Consider the following 22,303-nt stretch of genomic DNA (forward strand, 5'->3'; position numbering starts at 1 on the left):
AAGTTTGACATGAGGCATCTCCACCACCTTACTCGAGTGATGTGAATGAGGTGCCTTCCCCATGGACCAGCCCCACCTCCTGCCCTGCATCCCAGCTCTGATGGGGCCGTGCCTGGCACCACCACAAACGGTGACAAGACAGGCTGCACCCAGGGACCACATTCCTTGCACCCTCTGTAGATGAACCATCAGCCCCGGCATCAGAGGAGTTACAGCCCTTCCAGATCAGTGGCATTTCCCTCTTCTCAACTTGTCACTCTTTATTCAAAAGCCACAGCAAATGCGAAAGGTAAATACACAAAGCTGAGGGATGAGAAGTCACCTGCCAGGAGGCTCAGTGACACTGTAAATACTGCTGCAGATATCCCAGCTTCTAACACCATTATTTATGGACTCCCACTTTCTGACAGTGTAACACCAACATGAAACTCATCAGCGGATATGCATTTGTGGGCACATGTCCTAGTTTGTGACGGAGATGACCAGTCTGAGAACAGAGCTAATTCAAACTTGCACTCTGCCAATGCAACCTGCTATTTTCAATTCTGGAAAGTGGTTTATTATGAGAGTATATCTTTCTAATGAATGCATCAGTGTAATTTTATTGCAGTAGCACTTAAAGTTTCCAGACAAGGACGAAGGCATTAACGCACTTGGCACTGTTCGGTGGGCAGAGCCTTTCTCCAAAGGGACCACAATCTAAGGGGGAGGAAAAAATCCATGACCCAAGGAAACCCACGCTCGGGGAGGGCTCGGGGCTTTGCAGAAAAACATCTTTGTTCAGGGACACAACCATTTTCTCAATGATGGAGCTTAAAAGTCAGCTTTACCAGCCTCCACCTACAATACTTGTTTTGTGCGATACACGCTGCTTGAACAATGTAAACAGACTGATCAGCTTCACTTCAGGCTCATCTGCACATGGAAAATGATGAAATATTTACTTTGCAATATGCTCACAGAAGAACTGCATTTCTAACAGAAACACGGGCTGCCCGCGGCATTCTATAACATACAGTTAACCCACATGCCACAAAACTTAACAGGACTGGACACTTAACCAAAAAAAATAACTGAATCCAGCTCTGGCTGGTTCTTGCTTAAGCAGGAAAGCTGCAACCCCTCAGGCTTCATTCCGGGTATGGATCAGCCTCTTGCCGTGAGGAGGGGTGGAAGAATGTCCTTGTACTCAAACCCCAAGACTTCTCCTGACAGCACAACCTACACAACCGGAGGCAGAAGCTCGTGGGAGGTTTATTTACACTGTGTACCTGAAGGTGTTCAGCGTGGGACCGTTCTCCCGTCAGTCACTCCTGCTTCAGAGAGGCCTCCAATGCATCGTGGCTACTGGATTTCTGGAGCTGACCCACTTCACCCCCCGATGACGGCAATGGGGGTAACACTGCCTGTTCCCATGTCCTCGCTGTCTCCTGACTGACAGTCATGATGCCACTGTGCATTGATCTGAACAGACCAGTTCACATTTACACAAGAGGAGGGTCAACCATTCAAGCACACTCATGGCAACAGAATTTCGTTATTTCCTTCTGACGCGTACCCACGCGAGCTGCCTCGGCTGCTGTTCCCTTCGAGCCCCCGGCTGGCACCGGGTTTCATCACTCAACAGAGAATTTCGGCAGCTCTGCAGACTCAGATAATCTTGTACATTCAAATCCCGTCACTACAAACCAAGCTGTCAGAAACTCAATAATAAACAAAGGCCCTGACTGACATTACAAATGCAAAGGAAATGGGTATAAAACACCCCTTCCACCTGCTTCCAATTCCTTAAACTTCCATCCACATCCACAGCGGTGTAAATCAAGGAAGTGTTTTACCTCTGTTGATTTACACCATATTAATATCTAAGGAAGCACTACTTTAGAGGGGAACAGATTTTCCTTCTGAAGTGCTTCCTAAAATCTAAGTTGATGCTCTTTGTTTCTCAGCAGAAATCTAATTTAGACAACACTGATGTATGGTCACCGCACAATTCAAAAGGAACAAATATCAAATCACATCCACTGACTTACTCTCAGCAGTATCATCTATTGGTGACACATGGCTGTCTTCTCCTTAATGCAGTAGCTTTTGGTATTGCCATTTTCTTTAGTTATTGTTACTTAGGCACAAATGTTTCTATTTTGCTTTGTTCTAGCCTACTCAATGAAACAGATGAACATAAAAACCTCTCTCCCAGAAAACTGAAATCCATATCCTGCAGACACACAGACACATTTCTGTCCTGGCCTGAAATACCAGGGCCAAATCCTCCTCATACATCAGTAACTTCTCAATTTTTTTTCCATTTACATTACTGCCCAGAGCCATTCACCTTCACTGCATAAAGTTCTTCAAACTGAGACACCAGACCCAGCTCAGAGACAGCACTCAAACGCTGACACAGGACTCAGCATCCCCCGGGAGCACATTTGGAGGCTGTGATGGGCAGAGCAGAGCTCAAGGACGGAGACAGAGCTAAAGCCGCCCAACCCGATGCAGAAGTGCCCCGGCTTTCTCTGTGGGATGAGACCTGTGAAACCACACACAGCTCCTTCAGCTTCTCACCCAGCCGGGCACACGCCACAGCACGGGATCAACACCTCCGGTCCCCACCAAACCCTCTTCCAAAGAGGCCTCAGAACAGGGATGTCAGGAGCAGGTCGTGAAATGTTCCAGCCAGCTCCCTCACACGGGTCTTTTCACAACTTTATCTCCAAAAAGGACATACTAAAAACTCACCCTCTGTATTGAAGAGCTCACCTTTAAAAACTCCAGTTACTTTTTTTTAAACACCGTTTGATCTGCCATCTAAATAGGAAGAAGGTTTGTTTTTCCTAATGTTTACTGTTTTGAATCATTTATCAGCAGCTAATTATGCTTCCTTACACAGTAGTCTTATAAATCATTACAGAGAGCCACAAACAGTAAGTAGCTTACCCATAGCCTAGCTCTGACTCTCCTGTTCACACAATTTAAGTGAACAAACAGGGAAAGTACCTTCACACTTCATAAATCTAAGCCTTGTTTCCCTAAGTATTCACCTTTTCATAGTTTTAACTTAACCTACAGTCTTATATCAAAGCCTTCTGGGTAATAAATAATGCAGGGACATTCCATTAACTATAACTTTTAATCAAAAGCCAGTGGATCCAAGCACATCATCAAGGGGATGATTTACATCTCAGACAGCCAGTGCCTTTTTCTCTCTGAACACATGGAGTGATAAACTGAAGAATACGAGGACAAAGAACAGGCATTTTCTCTGAATCCAGCTCCTGCCACCACTGCCAAGTCCAGGAAGAATTATAACATCCACCTCGAATCAAAAACAGTATGTGAGTTTTCAGCAGGATGGCACAATACTGTGATACCACAAATCAAACATACCGTTCCTGAAACCAACTTGGTCACCTCCATTCTCTGGAGGGAGACGTTGCTTCCCTTCCATTCCAACAGTCTTTCACTCCCACTGTCATCACTTTCCGTCCCTTTCAGTGCTGCCCAGGCATTTCGACTGTTATTGCAGAGATCTGTTACAGTTAGGCACTGTTCCAACGCCAGCATAACAATTCAATTTTAAGCATTTTCCAAGTAGAAGAGAGGAACAGAAAAAATGATGGTGAAGATGCTGAAAGAACATATTGAGATTATCCCACATGTGCCCTCCCTTGCTCTCCCTACCAAAAAAATCTGTCTTGGAAGGTTACGCAGATTTCCCATACACGCTTGGGATTTTTAGTCACATTGCCGACCTTGGAGTTCCCCAGCAAAAGCTCCAACCAAACCACTTACAGCTGGAAACCGCAAATTCTTGCTCAGAAGAGGAAAGGTAAATCTGGAACTTCAGCTGTCACTGCACTATCCTCACGCTGCTCCGTGATCATGTAACATTTCCAACATATCTTAGAAATGACACTTACATATTTCAGATTAGGGAAAACCTGGGCAGAAGCATTGTAGCTCTTCATTTCCTTGATGTCTGGCCCAGATCCATCCTGCTATTACTTTAGACCATGCATTTTCTTCTACCTACACTGGACTCAAAGAACAGTTTATCTCCTTCCGATGCAGGTGATTTTCAACCTGCAGCTCGATGCCTTTGGGCGTCTGTGAAAGGCAAGAAAGGAAAATAGCCTCATTTCTTTTAAATTCTCCAGAAATGCAAGAGGAATCTACGTTGAAATAAAAACACTTAACACTGGAAATGTTGAAGTCAACATATCCAAAAATATTGGAAAGCGCTATTTTAGACTAAATGAACCCAACCCGTTCAATGCTTCCTAGTTCAGAGACGGTTCTGAAGCGCCAGTGAGGTTCTGGACTCTCCCCAGTTGTTCCATATCCATCCTGGAAAGTAAAGTCAAAAACCAGACACCCATATGTTTCAAAGCCAACTGTCCCCCCCCACCAGTACATTCCCTCATCTACACCAAGCTACCCTTTCTCCTTTGAAGAAAGTCTTTTCTGCTTTATTAGACTTTGTTTTTATATTTCATGATTGAACCTTGAAAGGGCATATACTTCCAACAGCAAGGTCAAAGGAGTTCTGACATGCTGTTGAGAAAAAAAGGGAAATATCCAATTTCAGGTAACATCAAAAGCCATGGTAGGACAAAACTTGAAATCACAAGAACATGACACTGCCCATATGTCCTGTCTTAGAGCTGCACTGCAGTCCCCTGACATGCTGAGAGGCCAGAGACTTCAGCTGCTGGAAAGTAATGCCTCATTTGGTTAAGCTAGAAATTGCCTAAGTGAGTACACGGCTCGTAACAACAGCTGCCAGATCGTCCCTCAAGGCTGAAACTCCTCTCTTCCCAACAGAGAGGGGAGGGCACCATGGCATCCTGACCTGACACGGGCCATCCCTGCCAGCTCGCTGCATCCTTACCCTACAGTGACCTGGAAACAGACGGGATGGATTTCAGCCTTCAAGACCCTCATCAGATTTTTTTATTTAAAAAAAAAAAAACAAACAACCACTCAACAGATTGCTGTCAGAGGGGGGAACCCAAAATCACACTGCTTGTTGTGTGGTTGGTAAGAACTTGAGCTGCTCTGTAGGAACTATCACAACACATACTCCTGTTGGGTTATCAAAGAGACATTACAGCGTCGTGCTGGCTTCCCCCAGGTGCACACTGTATCTTTCTCAATCACCCCTGCAGATTTATATACCACTTTACCATCTGAAAGGCTTACAATCTAAACAGCATCAAAGTGAGCTGGGAAACAGGACGAGCACTTAGGAGTGAAGACTTGTACAGAGTGAGATGTATTCCCTCCCATTTTACTGTTAGAAGGGGAGGCAGGAGGGCTTAAGGACTAATAATAGAAGATATTAAAAATTACTTTGGAATTATTTTAGTAAGCATCTAGAAAATCCCTGCTAAGGCATGCTTTTTAATGTAAGCAGTACCGCTGCTGGCCCCTCCAGAGCACCATGCCACGTGGAAATAGCACTGTCAACGCCGGGAGGAGAATCTCTCACACTTTACCACACCACGCAGTGTGAACATGCCCGCTGACTGCACATCCACGCCAGAGACAAGCCCGGTTACAGAAGGTCCTCACCCTTCTGTCCCTCCCATCAGCATTCTTTAGCATGAACCATCTCAGACAAGCATGAAAAACCTGGTGACTTGCTTCACAGGTGACAAGAAGGGAAAAAACCTACCCTTGGTGAGGTAGCAGGGAAGAGCTCTGCACTAACGATGCACTCTGAGACATCAAGGGAGAGACTCTTTCATCTGTCCAGTGTATATATATGTATATATATATACACATATTCAGACATGTTCAAGACTCACACTGCAGAGAGTTCAAGACTTGCTGCAGAGCCCAACACCAGCTGCTGTAAGCCTTCACCAGGCAGGGCAAACCAGCCAGTTCAGCTTGTGCTGCTCCGGTTCCTTCCTGTACCCTATTCCCAACCACACACAAGCACCTCTCCTGTCCTATGACAGGAGTGACAAGCAGTACTTCATTTCACATCCTTTGTTTGCGTTAGAATGGACGAATTCCTTCTTCCACCGCACTTCACAAGTTACTGTGAACTCATCTTAATGCAGCTTAAAGGAACTTCAGCTGAAATACACTCATGCATTAAGATTTTTAAAACCCAAACAAAACCCCTCTAACCTCTAAGGAAGAAACAAGACCTTTAGACACTTTTTAAAAACATTAAGCAGCCCCAGCTGGCTATGCTTTAAGCATACTCCCCAGGTCCTCCCACAGAGCTGCTTCTAAGAGAAGCAGATCCAGCTCCTAGAGCAGATGTTCCATATGTTACGTCCTGACCCCTGTTACCGCAGATGGGTGTCACTGGAGGCAGCTTCAGACCCACCTGAAGTTATGGTGCACTGGTTGTGCCACAGGAACTATTCACACACACATAGTCTACCCCACCCCAAGTGCACAGCAACGGGATTTGGGTGAAACACTAATGGAAAAGGTTTCAGAGCCCCATGCACCACCTAAAGGTTTGGCTCCCAGACAACTCCCGGCTCCTCTGATTTCTGCAGGGCAGAGGCAGAAAGCTGTCTGTGGGTATTCAAGGAAGCCTGAAGGTCATGAAATTAAGAACAAGGCTTTGCGAGCCTCATGAAAAGAGGCTCCAGTATCTTTCATCACAAATTACCATTCCGACCAGCTCCCTGGCAGCCAGCGGCGCGGTCCCCGTGGCCGGTGGCTGGGATGCCATGCCGTTGCTAGGCTCGGTTGCTAGGCAAAGGCACACAGGCAACAGCGCGACTGCTGCTTCGTTACAGGGCAGCCTTAACGAGAAACGAAAGGGGAGGGAAAAAAACAACCACCCTTGATTTTAAATAGACATAGAAATTTCTCTGAATGCTAAACACCAACCAGTTAATGGAGTCTGGCAATACTGCAGCCAAACCAGCTTCACTAAGTCACAATTCATTTCCTTCCCCTCCTTCACGACATTCGTGCCTTCTGTACTCAGCAAGACCCACTGTTTGGGGGTTTCTGCTGAATTCTGGGCATTGCAGGAAACCAAGGAAAGGGATCTGGAAGATGCAGCAGGAGACAAGGGAAGAGAAACAACACTCCCAGCCCAAAGCAGGTAGGCGTGACCGTTCCTCATAATGAGCCTTACACACACAATTGGGACCTCAATTTTGGCCCAGGGCCTCTTAGCAACAGGGCTCTGAGATGATGAGCTCAACAGTAAAGTTTTAAAGCAAAGCCAGATGCTGCAGGTGTTTCCACATATCTCCAGGACACAGGATGGGGCCTCTTCTCTCCAGCACCAGACCCAGGAACAGAGATGCTCCCATCCATCCGCTCAGAATCAAGTATTTTATGTAGATGACACAGTATTAGACACCTCCAGGACCAGAACTATGAGATGCTTCTTAAAAAGCAATATTTGAAGACTCAGAGTAAAGGTCAGAGCCATGATGAGTCATTAATACAAAGAGCAGATGAATGAACAAGCATTTGTAGAAATAATCAGTAATGGGGTCTGTCCCTCTGTCTGACAGGCTGCTCGCCACTTACCTGCAACAGATCTTAACCAGATTATTCCAGAGTACATTAACCAGATCCACTTAAAAGTACATTTTATCCTTGTAACACCTGCTGAAATGAGAAGGAATATCTGTGCTTCCTCTGTGCCCAACAGATTTAATGGGTGCATCAAGCGCATGTTTTAGCACTGATATTCTCTGGCAGAAACTTAAAGTGAAGTCTATTGTGATCAGTAACATCAGTGTTCAAAGTTTAAAATTTTTCACACCAAATGGAATTTCATGAAATAGAGGACATGCAAAAAATCTTGGTAAGAAAGGACAGTCTCACTCTGCTTCCAGCCTGACAGAGAACACCCGCGAGACTTTCAGAGGAGCATCACAGTGTGACAGGTTCAGACATCAGACAGGTTGGACAAGATGCAAAAACAGCAACTGAAGGCAAATGTTCACGAGTCCAACCTTTAGGTTTGCTGAGCCTTAAACACGCTGATCGACAGCTGGGCCTGGGCTGAGTCTCCAGCAAATAAAATGTGGAGTGTTCTTTGCCAGTTTAAGCCTCAGTTAGAAAAATGCAGAGATACAGCAAGTGACTACAAACAGGACTATAAAGCACGTACGTGGATGTGTGTTCATCTGTATGTGTACACAGACAGAGATAAAAAGTTAAAGCTAAAGAACTAAAACACTCTCCTGGTAATTATATACCATCTCCTTCCAGGTTTGGCAATCACACCATACAATCCCATTTATAGATATCAGCTTTTCTGTTCTCTACTTCCCACCAGAAGATTTGCATTAGAGCCTTACTGCTTTGATGATTGTAAACATTACTCTAATTTCCAACCTAAAATTAATTCACCACCAGCTGAAGCCCATTTGCTTTCACACCAACACTTTCCTTTAGCTTAAGCAGTCCTTCTCCCTGTCTTGTTTTCACCTGGTGTCATGGTTTGAGTTGGCCAATGACAAGATGACAGATGCTCTCCCCCATCTCTCACTCCAAGGACAGGAAGAAGAGAGAGAGTTATGAGTTTAGAAAAAACTAAAATACTTTAATGGAATATTAATAATAAAATAAAAAGGAAATAATGAAATAGATACAATATATAGAAACATATATACAACCATATCAAGCTCCCAGGGAGATGGCACCGGCAGGCACTAGGAAAGATCCAGACTGGTCTCAGTGAGGGATGGGAACTGGACTCCAGAACACACTGGTGGATAGACAAACTCACAGGGTCTTCCTTGGGCTTCAGTCATCAAAGAAGGAGAACCCTTGAAGAGGAGCCAACCTGACCCCTTTGCTCCCGCAGCTTTTATAGTGAGTGGGGGGGCAGAGGGAAGGGAACACCCTATTGGTCAGTTTGGGTCACCTGACCTGTCCACGCCTCCCCGAGGTAAACAACCCAGTCAGCTGACTCTGGTTGCCATGACAACGAGTGTAAGCAAGAGCCTCTCACTGGGCACAGGCTTGGCTGCTCCACCCCAGACCAGGCCTAGATGTATTTATAGAGAATAATTCGAGTTTTTTGCAACCCCATTCGCCAGGCTAAATAAACTCTGTGCTTTCCCTCTTCTGAGATGCACCCTCCATTCCCCTGACCGTTCTTCTCCCAACCTCACCCCATTTCAGTTTGAGTCTCTTGGGTTCAAAAGGCATCAGACCACTCCCATCGTTCTAATGAAGGGTCCTCAATGCTTTATAGAAATCCTATCAACTCTTTCTCCTCTCTGCTGCAAGACCCACTGGAGTTGCCCACACACAGACTAAAGCTTTTGTGATTCATAATCCAGAAACTCCAGGGTTTTCTGACTGCTTTTGTGGAACTAGATTTCGCAAGTTCAGTTTCAAACTAAGCACTACATGACCCTCACACCCCCAAACAAGCCTAAACAACTGGGTTCCCTAATGCCTGCAACAATTCCACCCCTCACAAGCAGCCACTCATTAACAACCTAAAGAACAGCAATTATCTGCAAAAGTTCACAGCTGCATAATTCCTGATGAAACTGGGAATCTTGTGCAGACCATCCATTACTTGAAATCATTTCCTCAGCTTGGAGAAGTAACACAGTTATCCCAATATTCAGCCAGAATGGCCTCTTCTCAAGGGATGTAATTTCCTCCCTTCAAAACTTTCTCTTTCAAAATTGTCTCTTAATCAATTTTGACTGCTCCCTTAGCGCCACGACTCTTCTACACAGCCACTGTCAGCATAATAATAATACCAAGCACTTATATGGCTATTTCCATCTTCAAAGCACTTCACAAGCATTAACCAATTAATGCATATTCTTCCCATGCCGTCTCTAGTGCCCGTAACAGCCTCACTGGGTTTTCCTGTGGCTTCTCTTCATGCCTTTTCAGTTGCCCCAATATCCTTTAGTTGAACCCCACCGTCGGTCAGGGTTTACGCATCCCATTTCAGAGTGAGCCAGAGACTCCTACTCCGGTAACAGGAGAAGGGCTTTGCTTAACACCACACAAGGTCACATACTACTTAGCTAAACCCAAGAGCTACCTTAAGAAACTACAGTTTAACACACAGTTAAGGCACTAAACTGGAACTTGGGAGACCCTTGCCTTGCCCCTGGACTCACAGCAAAGTGTCAAAGAGACCAGGCAACTCCCTTGGGCAAGATTTGACAATACCAAAACAAATTTACCAAAAGGACCACAAGTCCTTTTTTCAAAAGCAACTTAAGTGGACCAGATTTACAAACTTTTTGCACTGAGTTTTGCAGCCAACAGAGCCTCTTACCAAACCCCACTGGGCAAGTATACACATATTTAGGCACCTAAACATCCTTGCAAATCTTGCCCCAGGAGTCCAAGACTCAATGAAAGCGTTCAGAACGATTCAAAAGCTTCTTAAAATTTTACTCTTATTTTCTCTCTGCATCTGTAAAGTGAACACAGGGAGGATGTAACTTTTCCTCACCTTCAGTCCAGACATCTATAAAAACGACCAGGGCAGACATGGTTTTCTGCTCTGTCTGCGATTCCTGGCACACAAATCTTCTGAACCTCAGATTTTATCCGGCTCCCAAAAGTTTGGCATTTCACCTGGCAGTTCATCTCAACACACAATTCAAATGAAAACTCAGGAAAAGGAAACTGATTTGATGAAAAACAGTTGTACAAACCCCTGCAAACAGACTCCACTCATAAGCAGCACTTTTACTCAGTCTCATTTATAAGGTGCTAATTATTATCTCCAAAACAATTTTTTCCAATTTGTATTTCAATTATTTTCCAGTAAAGAATATTTGCATTTAAATGGCTTATCCATTGTGCTCAAACACAAACTCATTTTCATCTCAGGTGTTAGGACTCCTTTATCTCAAAAAAAATGTAAGAAAGGTGAAATAAGGTTCAAGGTGAAATCCATCTCACAAATCACAGGGAAGGTCTAATTTAAAGATTTGCTCATGATAAATTTTCATTAGTAGTCTCTATTCCCCCCCCCCCCCATTACCAAATCCATGTCATCATGAAAAGACTTAAAAGTAGCTGCAATTTCATTTGCCGTTATTAGTTATGAAGCTGTGTGTCCATCTGTAAAGTTCAATGCTCCCTCAAGGCCAGTGGGAATGGAACTTGTCCCCAGAGAGATCTTTGACCTAACTACAAATCTCCTCTCACTAATAATTTAGAAGACCTCAGTCCTTGAAATTCTCACAATATTAACAATTTCATCATTACACTGACAGAGAAGTGACAGTTTAAAGGGAATAATACAGCAGATATAGATTCTTCTTTAGAAACAAATCTGCCCTAAGCTCAGAGTTGCAAGTGGTTTTTTCCCCTCCCCACCATGTTTCAGTTTCTAGCTTGTATCTTTAAACATCAATAGAGTAATCAGGTTATCTTTTCACGCATTTATAACTACATGGAAAGCAGAGAAGTTACACAAATCCACTATACATTTTCGGTAGTGGCTGGGGGGCCACCATCTATTTTTAGCACCTGGAGCTCAGAACAGAAAGGAGACAGAAGTTTTGTAGGAAACACAGAAGAACTGACTTCAAATATGCAGCTAATGCCATAACCAGCAACCGAGCTGTCACTAAAGTGACCAGAATCTTATCCTTTCAGATATATTAAAAAAAAAAAAAGTCCTGAGTAAGCAGAGACTCCACTTATTAAAAGCTCTTCACTTCTACCACAATTCTCATTTCCCCACACTCTCTACAGAGAAGTGTGTTCTGTGTTTACGAGTGCTTTGAGATCTTCCAACAAAACACTCTGCCAGGCATTTGTATTATAACAGCTTGCACTTGCATTATCATATTTGAATTACAAAAAGAGGCAAACAGAAGGCAATTTCTCCGGGGAATTTTTGTTGGGATATAAATCCAATTTTTACTTGATTCCGTTAGCAGCACTTTCACATTCACTTCCTTTAAGTATTGCTGCACTTGATATTTATTACCTAATGCCTACTTGTCACCTTGAGCAATCAATGAAAGTCAACAGAAGTTGACGGTACACAAAAAAGTTAACAATTCACTTCACCCAGTGGGAAAAAAATAAGACGACAGCCATGCGCTCTAAACAATAAATAGCTACAAGAGGTTTCTAACAGATTATCTGTAGAAAAAATTGAAACATTTCAATTATATTGAAATTTTCAGTCCCTTTACACATGGATTTCAAGTATACAACAGCAAAAACTAAATTCTTCACTGAAAACTATCAGCTCTGTCCTAACAATAAATGTCCCTCTGTCCAAACATAATTTTGGCAACTGATGGATGCTCTGAATCGGCAAAACCAGACTTTTCATCCTGTTCTGATCCAATTCAGAAAAATTCTTGTAGCAGTTACCAATCTGTCACGATTCGCACACAAATATTCCCACCAGTGGCAGTGGATCAATCTAATCATATGCAAATTCCAAGTCATTGCCATACTATTTCTGTATCCTGTGACCCCCACCCGTGTATAACCAACAAAGAAACTCAGAATTATTTCCATTATCATTAACATTATATTGCACTACTTATTTTTCTTTCACCTCCTCCGTTCATTTAAAACCTCATTTTCACCCTGAGACATATTCTATTTAATCTTAGTTTTCAATCCCAAAAGCAGATCAATACCTTTCTTCTTCAATCTACATAGCTCTCAATCAAAGAGTTAACAAGGGGTGAATTGAATTGACTTGTCGGTTCAAATTGGGTATTTTTTTTTTGGTAAAGAGTCTCATTTGCTAACTGCACTGATGGAAAAGAAGGGAAAAAACTCCCCATAATAGCCCTTAGTATTAGATTCCTAGGCAAAAAAGGTCATAATTTATTCGCTAACTTAAGACCGGCGCAGCACTTAGCAGGAACAAATCACACCCTCCCATAAAACATTATTTTCTGGAGCACTTTAAATCCAGTGAAATTAACTTGCTCTTCCTGAGACCACTTCTTTCAGCTTGAACCGACCCAGCTGTTGACAAAGCGGCACCAACAGCATGGGGCTTGCAGGGCTGTCTCTCGAATGTTAAATCTTGCCAAGGTAAAGAAACCAGCGCTGCATGTGCTACTGAAGATACCTCGGTCTATGAGAAACCCTCAAGGTACTACATGATCCTTCTTCCTGATTAAGATCCAAGAACTTCACTCAAAAAGCCACCATGGTTTCACTGTGCTTTAGCTCCAGGCCTAAGCTATATGCTATCTGCAGCATGGGGACCATTCCATACATTGCTCCCTCAGCACAGGAGCACCTGACAGGGCTTTTTTTAAAAGGTATTTTCATTAAAACACCCTATCAAAGGACAGAAACTCCAATACAGCTGTTTTACCATCCTTTGAAGAGCTACACAACTTGCACAAGACCACAGCACTGCCTGCAGAAAGGGAACCGGACCCTCAGAAAAGGGAGTAACCCCACAGAGGGGCCAGCACCCCAGTGACACATCATCCCTCTTTGATCATTCTGGGACCCAACATTAGAAACAAAAACCCAACACTATCAGGGACAAACTCCCTATCCTTCAAATGCTTATTATTTCAGCAGGTGGAGATTATTTTAATATTTACAGACTCCTTCTCCAAGTGGTGCTTGACTTCAATGAAAGCATCCCAGGATGGCTGCTGACAGATGTCCAGTGTCCAGGATCAGTGCCTACCCTTTCCCTAATGGAGACAAAACAACAATCCAGAGATATAAACAATATGCTGCCTGATGCAAGTAGCATCTTTAAAAATGGCATCAGCTTTGGAAAAGCACCAGGCTTCATTATCCTTCTGAAGGAGATTTCCTTTCTGGGAGAAAATATATTTTTCTTGATATTATTATTCAGTGTATCAAACGGGGAAGGAACATTGAATTGTGCCTTTGTTACAGAAGAAATGAGCTTCCATTTTCTGTACCTCCAACTTGGCTTTAACTGCTCACCAACCACAGATCAAGTGTCCGTCTAATGAAGGACCCGATCCTGCTTTGCCCCACAGCCCTGAGGAGAGGGAAGAACCCTGCTGACAACGGAGTTATGGAACGGGGAGGAGGCAGCACTGGGGAACAGGAGGAGATCCAGGACATCCTTATATTTTCAAACTGTAACACCAGCTTTTCTGCGAGATGCTGAAATTGCCGGCTAGTGATGCTCGTGTCGGCCAGGAGCAGTGACAAGAGTCCTCCTCACAGGGGATTAGATCTTGGGAGTGTGGGAACATACACGGGTAACAGAAGCAGAGCCAGGGAGAGGGGTAACAGCGTGTAAGCAATCGCACAACAGCACATCCTTGTCCCTGTAAAGTTCTTCAGCAAACTTTCTACGAATAAAAAACCAACTCCAACCTTGAGGAAACCCACTCATCCTGCTCTTTCAGGGAATAAGCTCCACCTCAGGCCCTCTGGCTGCAAAGCAATGACATAGATGTCATAAAAAAATTTCAAACTATGCTTTCACTAGTTTAACTAAAAAAAAAAAGCTAAACTGCTGATAAACAACATACACCATAATTAGGAAGCAAGTTCTCTATTCGCTCTCTGCCATCCTTGAGACATTCACCTCATAATACGTAAGATACTACTAATTTTTCCACTCCATAGACATAGCACTGAAGCTCATACAATTTAAGCAACTGCTTCAAAGCTGGAGAGTCTGTGGCAGGTTAAAACCTGAAGGTCCAGACCACCCTTCCTGCCAACACCCTGCTTCTGCTGCTAAACACTAGTAACCGATTCCCCGATGCTTCTGGCAAATTCTTTGTCCTCTACAAGTCTCCCACCTTCCCATCTATATGGGAGCACACTACGCTTTGAAAAGCTGTGCTGCAGTTTTTCAATAAAAGGCAAAAACGTGGATATAAATGTATAAAAACTCTACAAGTGATACAGTTTGAATCACAGGATGAGCCGAGCGACCCGTGCAAATCCTTGCTGGAACAGAAACTGCATTTGATTATATTTCTGACTTTTTTTTGCCATGAGTACTTTACTACTTAAAGTTCAGCAGCAGACAGACAACTTTCACCTCAGAATGTCATTCACAATTAATCCCAAATTGTACATGAAATGGTTGAATTCACTCCACGCAATCAAGGGAGAGAACCAAGAGCATAAAACTTGTGTAGCTAATCAACCTAGTGCAATTTGTATCTGCTGAAAGCTTTTCACAAACATCCGAAGATCTCTCTGCAGAATAAATCTGTAAATCATTTCAGGATTTTGCAAATTCTACTTATCCCCATTTTACAGATGGGGAAGTGAAACAGAATGACTAAGGCTCACACCCTCAAGGATTTGTAAGTGCCAACAGCCATGGAAAACAGCAAGAACTGGGCTTTAATGACTTCTGCAAGTCAAGAGAGTGTGCAAATAACAGGAGAGCACTGAACCAGAAAATCCCCAGTTGTGGTTAATTCTCTGGCTGTGATTAACTCATCTTTCCTGTCTATTGCTGTACTTCTTGCACCTTCTAATAAAACCAGCTGTGGGCACCGACGGAGCCAGGACTATCGGACCGTAACCGTGGTTTGGCAGAACAGCCTGTTAGTCCACATCCTACTGAACTGACAGCTGAGAAGTGGCTAAATTCTTTACACTGAAAGAAATGTAGGTGGCACTAAGGCAGGTAGATGAAACCCAAATAAAGCCATTTCAAGAGGACAGAGTAGACTTTACATTCCAAAGAGCAAATGCAAGCCAGAGGCCAGAAGAACCAATCTTCTCTTTCTTTTGTTTTAAAATGTTCTGGATAAAGACACCTTTATTTGATATTCATTGTTGTTTTATCTGCCTTGAAATGGGAACTGCAGACATTTTGATAAATGGATTGAGAAATTGTTCTGTTTCAGTGTAACAACTGTAAAATGCCTTCACATCCGCTAGCACAGACACAGCTCAGACCTCATCTGCAGAGAGCGAGCATCTCAAAAGCATCTCTCTTGGAAGCAACAGCCCGGTGTTTCTGCGCTGCTGTTTAGCAGGCAGTAACAGCCAGGAGCCAGGAGACCTAGTGCCTGCTCCCAGCTCTGCCAGCAACCTGCTGCCTGACCTTGGGCAAGCCCTTCTGCATCCTCCTCTGCCTCTCCTGCTCTTACAGCAGATAGTCTGCGGGCACAGACTGCTCCTGCCCGGCCCTTCTCTTATAGCGCTGATAACGAAGCAGGAGCATCTATGTCTCCTTACATTAGAGGGAACCAAAACCAAAATTTGCTAGCAGGATATAGGATGCTGCTAATTTCCTTCTGGTCATGGACAGAAAGAACTGCCCCTGAGGTCACCCAGAATTTTTAAGGAGGACACCCAAATGCCAATAAGGGTTAAGGTACAGGGCTTTTGTGAGACCTTGGCTGCAGCTCCAGCCTATGAGTCTGCCCAGCAGCACTCTTATCAAGACCAGTCTGATGTCTGTACAAGTATAAAGCCGTTTTCTGGTGACACTGGTTGCCCTTATCGTGTATTGTCCGTAGACAAGCCTGGTGTAAGCAGCAGAGAGCCCCTCTGTTGTGGTCTCCACCCACCTTCGCAATCCTCCAGCACTCAAGAATTATATCCAATACTTGTTGATAGTTTAGACTGTATGCTCCTCCAGGCAAGGGCTGCCTCTGACTGTACGTTTACATCTCACTAAGCACGTAAGAATCACTGCTCATGAAGCTGCTGAGTCTACCGTACTATAAATATACTAATACCACATTGCACAGATGTTTCTTCACATCATGTCCTTCTTCCTTCAACTAAATACCTTACCAAGGCCCCCAAACCTAGGCCATCAGTTAATTTTCAGGTAGATTTTTGCAGTCAATAATGGGGAAGGATTTTTATTGTATTTTTTTTTAATTACTCCCTTATCACACATCTCCCAGGCAACCACAGCTGCTCCAGGCCTCACTACTGCAAGACCCTTCTTCTCTTCCAGTGACATCTCCCTACTCCACGATTATTTTGACCTCTCAGAAGTCACTAGCACTTGCAGGACTCTGACACAGTCCCCAGTTCTCTTTCCATCCAGCAGACAAGTGGCCTGCACGCAGAAACCAGGCAGTTAGGTTATGCCTATGGTGGGGATGCCCGTACCTCCTACGGATAGAAAATTACTGCAACCACCCCCGCAAGGGACTCAATCAGGGAATGCACCTGACACTGGGAAGAAAGAACGAGCAACTTACTGTTCAATGTGAAGTAACAAGAAAAGGCAGGAAAAAAAAAACCCCACCCAAAAATCCCCTCTTTTCCATTTTCATGCAAGGGAGGTAATAAAAAATTACATACAAGCTCCCTGCAGCATACTGTCTCCACTCGGGCTGGCTGTGTCCATGGCAGCAGCAAAGAGACTGAAACAGAGTTAATTTGATTTCTTTAATCAATGGGATTTTCCCAATTACACATTAACCACTATCAGATCAGTCTGCCACTGCATAGCATGGCAGAAGCACATATATTTTGCAGATTGATGCAATGCATCATGTTTATTGCAAGCAAAGTACATTGATTTCCATAATTGCACTGTACTTCACTCCTCCAGAAACATTGTGTAAACACGGAAACTGTGGGTGCTACTATCACTTTTTTTTTTAATCTCTGTATCTTGGTTTCTTTGAAAGCAGTGCAAGTGCCTACTTCTCAAAGCAGGCACTCACACACCACAGGCGGCCTCAGAAATAACCTTAGAGCTGCACTGAAAGCACCTCACAACAAGCAGCGTCATGCTCCTTCGCAACGAATTAAGAAACAAAGCAGGAAAAGAGATCTGGTGTTTAAGGCTGAGACTGACGCGTTCGCAGCTCTGCCACGAATTCCCCAAACCACCCTCTGCATGTCACTCGGGAAAGCACATTGCTGCTTTCCACCTCAGAGCAGCTCCTCAGGCAGCCCCCCAAGGGTGGGAGACGCTGCCCGGGACAGAAGTTCCCCCCATGTCCCCGCCTGGGGCAGGGAGGACCAAGAGGGAGCACATGGTGATACCACTCCTTCAAAGCATCATGTCGAAAAGGACTTGTAGGTGGCTTTTGTGGCCTGGCACCTGTAGAAGATACTGGGCAGGCAACAACCATATTTCCCTGACACTTCCACAGCCCCCAAAACTCTGGATTTACCACGGATACAGGTTAAAAGTGCTTTATTAGGGAAGCTCTTAAATTCTGTGTTTGCCTCTACTCTGAAAGAGGCTACTGGATGGTATCATACAAGCCTCACTGGCCCCACGCACTGTAATATACAGGTGACAATTGTACATACTGGAGTTCAACAAATATGGTTTTAATGGAAACTTTTCAATAAGCAGCAATATACAAACTTCTTTAAAATACTGAGCTAGATTATAAAACCACAGTTAACACACAGGATCGATGAGCTCACCTCTGTTCCTATGGCCAGTCTTTCTGGGTGGAGGAAAAAACTTACCTGGTTTTGCACCCCTTCAAAGCCTGATGCTCTGAACCTTCCCCTCAGTCATCTGCATCTTCCCACCAGCACCCACAGAGCCTGCACCGGGATACTAGAGCCAACGCGTGTGATTCCACTGCCTCTGACATTTTTGGTTGCTGCATATGTCAAATAGACAACTCGGTGCTTGACTTATCAATTCAAGCCGTACAGAATCTCTGTAATTCAGCTTAATCATTTCTTTTTTTGTAGCCATTAAAGTCTCATCTTTCCCCTTCCATTTGAGTTTGCTCTACTTTCTATCAGGCAAAAGGCTAATTCAAATCTAGGCCTATTCACAGTATTTCTGAACCTCTCAATGCCTAGAAACATGGAGCATAGTAAAAAAGTATCATTTAAAATCCACTCAGTTAAACATAGCTTTGTTATAATCCCATTAAAGCCTTAGAAAAATTACTCCAGCCCTATGTCTCAGGATACTTTTGATAAAAATGGAGTTAGTAAGACTTCTCTTGCAATACTACGGGCACAAAGACATCTCATGCAGCTTTCTCCCCAAAATCTTTATACCACCTAAGTTTGCATGAAGGCATCCTCTCTCTCTCTAAAGAAGGTCCCACTAGTAAAAAAAAAAACTGATGGAAGCAGCATGGAGATGAGACTCACCCCCCAGCCCACTCTCATATTGCTATGGCTGGATGTTCCACCATCAGCATTACAGAGGTCGCGCTGCCTGACCTCCCCCCCAAGACTGTCTAACCCTCAATTTTATCATAACAATTTCCTCTGGTCAAGATCTATGCCAAATTTAAGAGCTGGGGGGGCATTTCACAACTAACTGGCCTCTCACAACTAACTGGCCTCTCAAGAGCCACATTCTTCAAGCATCACACAGGAATTCAGCTGCTGCTGATCCCTGGAGCACTGGTGGAAGTGGTTAACAGCAAACTGGGCAGGGGGAATTATTCTTTATTTGTGCCTGGAAGTAGATTAAGACACTCACATCTGCACAGGAAAATGTATTCTCTATAGCAGGGACACTAAAAACAATCACCTGATCGACAGCCCAGCTACACTGAGCCCTAACCCACCTTGGCAAAAAGCATATCCACTGGGATCTGTGGCAGATTGCCTGGGTCACATTCCCTGCACCCATTTTGACACGCGCCTTCTTTTGACAGACACCCCTAGACAACTGGAAGGCAGCCACCGAGGCTCAGCTGAGCAGACATCCACCTCTGAACCACTGGCTCAGCTGGGAACCATCAACCAGCTGGACACAGAATTTCCCTAGGAATATCTGCCATGACGGAGACTGAGCTCAGTATCAAGAAAAGGTTGAGCTTAGATGTTCCTCAGCAGCACTGAGAGGCCATGACAACAACAACAAAGAAGAGTGACAGGCACCGAACGATTGCACAGCAAAGGAAAGCCTCCTCTACCCCAAATGATGAACTCAATTAATACAAAGAACAAGAAGACAGAAGTGAAATCGCTTCCCTATGGTGCCACAGCAGGAATTGTGTCCCCAACATCCTATGGACTCAATCACGTATCCTGTCTCCCAGCCACAAGGGCAAGGAGCATGTACAGCACCATGATGCCTTCTGTGTTCCCAACCTCTCTAAGGACCAAGAAGCCAGCTTGACCCCAAGCAAAAGAGCTCTACCCTCCAAACATCTGCACCCTCTAAACGTTCTCCATAAATTACTCCTTTCCAGTAACAAAAGAATCATAGAATGGTTAGAATTGGAAGGGACCTTAAAGATCGAGTTCCAACCCCCCTGCCCTGGGCATGGACACCTCCACTAGAGCAGGTTGCTCCAAGCCCTGTCCAACCTGGCCTTGAACCCCTTCTGGGATGGGGCAGCCACAGCTTCTCTGGGAAACCTGGGCCGGGTCTCACCACCCTCACAGCAAAGAATTTCTTCACTAGATCTCATCTAAAAGTCAACAGCAAGGCATCAATGAGTACATGGGAACCATTCATTCCATTCAGCGCTGAAATCCCCTCTGCTTGAGCAACAGTAGGACTCGCATCAAAACGACATGCTCAGCTATTGCCATAAAATACTGTAGTTTCATCATATGCCACAATCAAATGTAATCAGGCTGGTGACTATTCACTTCCCTCCCTCCTACAAAAAAACCATCTATCTACCACTTCAGAGAGTTAATATCTCACACCCTTACCCCTTAAAAAAAAAATACACTGAAATCACTGAGTATTTCACACTGAAGTTCCTTCCCTGGCAGAGTAAGTGCCCCTGAATCAATCTTCATCCTGGGGAGATTTAAGACAACAGAATAAAATGAAAGGATGACTTACAACATAAATACACACACATCAAAATTCATAAACACTCTTCAGAGGAAGAGTCTGCCAAAAACCATTTCCCATCAAGAACAAAAGAAAATTACAATGGGTTTAAACTGATTAGACTATGTATCAAGCCAGTGCATCTTTCCACAGCCCAGTACAAACAGGATACCAATGAGTAGAACACAGTGCGTAAATAACAGTATCAAGACCCCCTTTAATAGGCCTTCAAAAGAAACTGCATCTGCCTTTATCCATACACACCCCAAATGCACCTTCTAGTGCCGACGCGCAGCTAATGACCCTGAGGGGAACAGAAAGAAATACTGTGTCTACCTGCTTTGACAACCGAGAAATACAATTTCAGACTCATGATTCAGACTGTGTTTCTGAGAGGCCATGCATGGACCACAATCAATTCACGGCCAAAGACAAACTCAGTGCCCTCCACCATTCTCAAAATACTGTCACATCATTCCTGCACCCTTAAAACTAAAAGGGGACACCATACGAACCAGCCCCCACACACACAATGAACTTCATATCTCAAGACACCACCTTCCCTAAGCTCGGTCACCCTTTGCACTAACAGGAGCTGCGTTACCCTGCCTTCAGCCACAGCAGCATCCGAAGAAAGCACGTTCTTTGTGCCATTTTTTAGAAGGACATTATTGGGGAACAGGACTACACAGCACAACTGATGTGATGCAAGTAGGGTTTCTTTGCCTTTTTATTTTTAAGACAGCCAGAACTACTAACTGATAGTTTCACATATACAGCTCTGCTGCCACACTATGGGTACTCTTGGTTATTACCACCTACACCAGCCCTGGGAAAGGCGAGGTTAGAACTGAAGCCTCTGAGGAACTTTGTCCTACAGAGGTTCATGATTTCCTCAGCGAAGGTACTAGAAGTTCCAGCCCAGATTAAATTTACATTCTGAGATTAGACCCTGAAAGCACCATGGACCCCGCAAAAGGTGGGTGCATTCACTCTGCATTCCCTGTGCTCTGGATATCCAGCACTAAGCCCTGATTTCCAAGTTGGTATCTTGCTTTACAAAAAGATCATTACTAGGATTTCAGAATCTGTTAAAAAAAGATCTACTGACCAATGCCTCTAACTCCGATGCAAATAAAAAAAGCAAGTGAGGTCCAAAAAGCCTTTGAAGTTCTTCTGCTCACAAAGAGAAACACCACAGAGCACCAACCTCTGGGTGAAGGATCCAGAACAGCCAGCACTGTAAATGCAGAGAGGAGGGAGCACGGGGCCTGAGAATAAGGGATTATAGACCAAACAAGCAGGTACAGAGAGAAGCCTGGAAGCTCTGGTATGAATAAGCTACGGATAGCTTAGAAGAAAAAAAAGCTGTAAACCCCTGATAGAGTAAGTCATATATTTAGGCTTCTCTACATTGGTCTACTCGTATCAGAACAGCACAACAGAAGCTGCTAGAATGGTTCTCTCTTGTGTGCAGGCTAAATGCTCCTGCTAAAGAAAGGAAAAACATTGGCCAAAATAAATATTCATCCTTAATTTGGGCTTGCAGATTGTTTGGGTAGTTTTATACCCTTTCCTAATAGGTACTTCCAGTTAGCAAAACTCTTCAGGTCCACTGCAAGAGTGCTCAGGAGGAGCAGTTAATACTTA

The 22,303-nt window shown here is 44.1% G+C and overlaps 1 protein-coding gene across 1 annotated transcript in view; it reads right to left on the reverse strand.

Moving 5' to 3' along the window:
- CSMD2 (CUB and Sushi multiple domains 2) overlaps positions 1-22,303 on the reverse strand; it is a 290,338-nt gene that overhangs the window by 266,548 nt on the left and 1,487 nt on the right.

This window comes from Numenius arquata, chromosome 21 (assembly GCF_964106895.1).
Source record: "Numenius arquata chromosome 21, bNumArq3.hap1.1, whole genome shotgun sequence".
Lineage (NCBI taxonomy): Eukaryota > Metazoa > Chordata > Aves > Charadriiformes > Scolopacidae > Numenius > Numenius arquata.